Below are 6,000 nucleotides of genomic sequence, written 5' to 3' on the forward strand. Positions count from 1 at the left end.
GAGCCTTCGCTGCCTACGGCATTGAAGCACTGGAAGTTGCGTTTGTGGGAGGACATTTTAGGGTGGTGGTCTCTCCGCTTTGGCTGAAGGATGGTCTCACATGAGCTGAAGAAGGAGGCAGGTCATGTTTCTCCTGTGCTGCCTAGGGGAGGGTGGTGCACCCCACATCTGCATGGCTCCTACTCCACCCAGGCTGAAAGAGACATTCAGACAACAGGTGAGAAAAAACAGAACTGGTCAAACAACAGAAACTAAATATTCAAGGCGAGGCAAAAGAAACAAAAACATGTTCCTGCTTACATGCAACTTCTTCTTCTCGCCTACCCTGCGTGCAGACAGTGCACTTGCACTTGAACCTTTATGCCCATTTTAGCTTTTCCAGGTAACCCAGCATGACACCGCCGCCTCTTCTCTAAAGTACTTAAGTCTAAATTAGTACCTAAACATGTTTGATGAGGGCTGACATGAGGCTTGTCTGAAAAAGAAAATCCCCACAAAGGAACACCTTAAAGGCTGTAGGTGTAATCAGCACAATACTGTTCTACATTTATCTTGTGTCTAGGTGTACTCAGTCAAAGGCAACTGGATTTGCTGTTTCATTCTCGAGGATGTTTCAACACCGATCTCAGAATCTTCTTTAATTCAAGATTTAGTGCCTCTAGATATTTAAATGATGAGGGGCTCAAATTAACTGATACAAATGGAGGTGATGCAAATTCATGTAAATTCAAAGACTGAGCAGTTAAAAAGGATGTGATAGGAAAAACAGAGGGATAAAATATCAAGTGGTTTTATTAGTTTAAAGCTGATATGATGAAAACAGCCATGTTTTATATTTTTCCACATCTTTTATTCATCATTCACAACACAGAATTGTCATTTATCCTTTAAGGGAAGTGGCCTCAAGAGTGAGAGTAACAAAAAATAACTGGACAGAATGGGAGGTGATGAAATGTAATGCAAACTGAAAAACAGAGGGGTAAAAATGAATGTGAAATGAAAAATAGAATGATAAATTACAAAGTGATTTGATTAATTTCTCTACCATTCGTCATTTAGAACACTAAACGTCTCCATTTATCGTTTAAAGCTAGCAATTTTTGTCGCAGAATCACAGAACCACACCCACTTTGGGCAAAAGTGACAAAAATTGTTACTGTTAACGATATAGTAGGTCAGCTTGGTGTAAGGAATTATGAATAGTAGACAAATTAATCAAATCACTTGATAATTTTTCACTCTATTTTTCATTTCACATTCATTTGTACCCCTCTGTTTTTCAATTCACACACATGTCATTACTTCTATTATTAATTTGTAAGCATTTTCATCACTTCTATTTTGGTCATTCATTTTTTCTCTCTTACTCTCAAGGCCACTTTCCTAAATGATAAATGGCAGTTTGAGTTGTAAGTGATGAATATAATTCAATTCAATTTTATTAATAAAGCCCAATATCACAAATCACGATTTGCCTCAGAGGGCTTTACCGCATACAACATCCCTCTGTCCTATAAATAAGATGTACAAAATGATGAAACATGGCTGTTTACATCATATCATGACTGTTTTAATCAAGTCAGCTTGAAATCAATCAAATTATTTGATAATCTATCACGCTATTTTTCACTTCACACCAATTTTCACTGCCCTGTTTTTCAATTAACATGCAACGTGCACTGCCGTTTTTATCAATGAATTTTTGTTATTTCTACCACCCCTCGCAGAATAATAAAGTATATAAAACATAACTTCAATTGAATTAAATTAAAGGTCCTGCATGAAGGATTTAGGGGCATATAGTGGCAGAAATTCTATGTCATAAGCATGTTTTTTTAATTGCATAATAACCTGAAACTTTGTGTTTTCATTACCAGAATGAGCCGTTTATATCTACATACGCAGCAGGTCCTCGTACACGGAGTACGGCATGCCGTTTCTACAATAGCCAAGAATGGACAAACCAAACACAGACCATTTGCATTTTCACTTTCACAGCCACCATAGTTCTCCTACATGCACACTTGGCACATGTACAAAGTTTCAGTTGCTTGCAGTCTGAATTCTCGGTGCTAGATGCCACCAAGTCCTACAGACTACAACAATAAAACCTGACAATCATGTAGACATTACCTTGTGGATGGTTATTTTGCTGGCATTAGGTGAGAGACTAACATGCTCTCATTATACACTTATTATATACACTATGCTATTGTATTGATAACAGACTAATATAGCCAGACTCAGAATAGATTTATTCACAGTGTAGAAGCTGTTTAAGTCACTCAGCATTGCAAATATCTACTACATCTTACAGTGGCATACACATGACAGGGCTGTTACATACTGACAACATGCTGATCTCTGCTGAGGAGCTCAAAGAGTAAATGAAGACAGGGATAATGAGGATACAGCCGCAAATAAATCCTTCAAGTGACTTTAAATAACAAGCTTAAGTCTCTGCTAGCAGCGAAAGTGGACATTACCTCGGTGATCATCACTGTCACTGAGGAAAATGCATCCATTGCCACCGTTTCAAGCAGCCAGTACTGCAAGGATTACCTATAAAAAGCAGCAATATCTGCAGTAAGCACAATGCATGCTTACTGTGACAATACTAGGAGGTAAGGATAATTCATTGTTGCCTGATGGAAAGGGATGCGAGCCCACTATGAAATGCAAATAAAAATGAAATTCTTTGGCTATAAAATAGGCTAATCTTGACTGGCACATATAAAGAACAGGTTTGGCTGTTGTCCTTATTCTTATATTAGCAATGCTGTGGCTGAACATTTTGGCAGAGGAAAGTAATTGATTGCTGTAAATACTCTTCTGTGTCATGTTGCCAGCCTCGGCCTTTAAGTCTTGAGGTTGAAACTACAGTATATTCATTTATAGCCTACAGAGGCATTTTGATTTTCTTAGAATATAATTTGAGTAAAAAGCATTATTCTGTCCTCCATAATGCAAGATTATCAAAGTGAATTGTAGGCTGGGTTGCACCAACAAGAATAAATTTGTAAACCTGATTAAATCATAGTTTAACTTTAAATAATGTTGCACCAATCTTTGAAACTATCTTGAAATTAAGAAAGACTAAATTTAAACCTCTCTTAAAATGTCTGCACTGGTTCCCTCGTCAAAACACTGATGAGATTTTCCCATTGGATTTTGGATTATTGTAGATAAGCTCTGTGTCAAACAAACCTTTATACTTACATGCTTTGCACAGCAAGATAATCTTCATAAATGAACACCACTTTAAGGATTATTGAAGCCTTAATGCAATCGCCAGAAGTAAAAAGCTAATGTCATTCAATAAACAAACTATACTACAGTCACATGACGTAACATCACCTCCATAACAAGACTGTAAAGCCGTGTTCAGCACGGCTTGGCGTGATGACATTCTGTAGTTTCATTTAGCTACTTCTTAGCAACCGCCTTTTTAAAGATACATAGAAGCTTCAAAGTTCACAAGTGGGGTATTTACTGACGTATTTTATGTTGCAGGACAAAATGTAAAAGTCCCATAAGACTGTGTTAACGACAGTCACTTATTTCAGGTATCTAACCAAAAACCCATTCCGAAAACCTATTAACTTTGAAACAAGGGAACTATGAGTGGTAAAATGCTAACTCATTTCCAGGTTTTAGGGACTCAATGCTACTTTATTCTATTTCACCAAAACTTTAAACTTAAATCAAAAATGTGATCCAGTATTCACTTTCAACTTCCCTTGTGGAGGTTTAACTTTTAAAATGGCCTTATCTTATAGATTTCTGAGCAAAATAATCAAGGTTATGGTGCTGAGCGGGAACACTGGACCAACTGTCAAACATGGCAGTGAAAGTAGTTAACTGTCTGCCAGTTGCTGCCAGGCGGCCTCTTTTTCCTTGCTGTGCTGTTGTCCATTTTCTCCATCTTCTATTATTTGACCATATTGCTCCAATAATTCTGTCAACAAATTTTTCTCAAAGAGGGAAGAATTTGAGCTTTTCTACCAAGCCATCATGAGTAGGCTGTTAGGCTAACTAACTTTTGAGTTAGCAAGCAAACAATGTACTATTTGTTCAGGAATAACAGCCGAAAGTTGACAGTTCACGTTAGTAAGTCTTTTACATGCTAGATCCTAACAACATGCAAATTTATATATTTATTTATTGCTCCACTAATTTAGCCAACAAGTTCTCCTCAAAGGAGAAGCCATAATGAGAATGTTTGGCTAGCTAACTTTTAAGCTAGCTAGCAAACAGCTGAAGGTTTTGTTAAGGAATACAGGGCAGCCGAAAGTTAAAGGTTCCTAGGTATGTCAATAGATCACAACAGCATGCAAATCTATTTTTTATTTATTACTTCATTCATTTGGCCGACAAGTTTTTCTCAAAGGATGAAAAATCAAAACTTCTCCTAAGAGTCATCATGAGTAGCTTTCAGCTAGCTAACTGACTATTTAGCTAGCTAGCAAACAATGGAATGAGTCATTAGGGAATACAGAGCAGCCGAAAGTTAATGGTTCCCATTAGTAAGTCTCTTACTGACTAGATCCTGACAGCACACAAATTTATTCATTTATTGCTCCATTTATTTAGCCAAAAAGTTTATCTCAAAGGTGGAAAAATTTGAGCTTCTCTGCTGAGCCATCATGAGTAACGTTAGGGTAGCTAACTGACTTTTTAGCTAGCTAAACAATTTTACGTTTTGTTAAGGAATACAGAGTAGCTGAAAGGTAACTTTAGTGAGTCTTTTATTTATGAGATCACGACAACATGCAAATTTATACATCAATTTATTGCTCCATTAATTTGGCCAAAAAGTTTTTCTTATAGGAGGAGCTTCCATGCTGAGCCATCACTATTAACATTAGGCTAGCTAACTGACTTTTTAGCTAGCCAGAAAAAAGTACTGTTTTGTTAAGGAATACAAAACAACTAAATATGAATGGTTTCTATTAGTACGTCTTCTACAAATTTATTATTTCATTCATTTGTTTATTCTAATTTGGGTAAACAAGCATCTGCATTTTGAGTAAAGTTAATTTAATTTTGGTTTAGGCAACATCAATAAATGGATGTACTAAACAGAGCTTAATTTTAAAACTGCATCTACTTGTTTTTAAAACTCTGATCAGTAGTAATCTAAGATTAAATTAATCCATATTGGTGCAACCTGGCCATATTTCAGTTAACTGAATTCAGAGTTTTGAATATTCTTATAATGTCAATCATATCACCTGTGGCCTATAGTAAAGCAGCCCTGCATAACCAGCTATACTTGAATCTCTGACACTGGATGACAACACTGTCCATCATAAGTTTTATGACCTTGGGAATGAGCCAAAGCATAACATCAAATGTTAAATTACAAAAACGTATGGCTGCTGATACAAATGGCAACACATTTGTCTGTAAAAACATAATTTTAGAGATGCTTTTTTGCAGGAATGCAACATTACAAGTGCCACAGGAGCATTTGTGAGGATGAAAAGGAAAAGCGAAGGTATATACTTGCAGGTAAAGATAACTCACTATATTGTAAGGCAGCATCGGCTTCTCCAGTTTGCAGAGCTGCAGAATGTTATTTCAAAAAACATGGCATGGAGACAATTATTCTGCAAACTAGCTGCTACTCAGTGGATAACAAATGCAAGAAGTATTTTTCTTTATTCACCACGACCAGGAAACATATGTGGCCTTGGATCCCTAGAATAATGCTATTATCCCTAAGGTGTCATGTTTGCCAACTAAGGCTCCTAAAAAAGTTCAAATAAGGAAAATAAAAATCACATCCTGCACACAGGCCAGCCTGAGTTCATCCAGTTTAACATGGATTATTGCATCCTTTCTTTGTATGAATCACACAAACACACTACTGCTCAACATGACTTTAACCCTAACTTTAACTGACCTTTTGTAGGAGCAGTTTCGAGTGTTGCTCTTTTAGTTGTTAGTGCATATTGCTGTTGCTTTACAAATAGCATTTAGTGTGCACAAGATACA

Source organism: Epinephelus moara, chromosome 12, assembly GCF_006386435.1.
Source record: "Epinephelus moara isolate mb chromosome 12, YSFRI_EMoa_1.0, whole genome shotgun sequence".
Taxonomy (NCBI): domain Eukaryota; kingdom Metazoa; phylum Chordata; class Actinopteri; order Perciformes; family Serranidae; genus Epinephelus; species Epinephelus moara.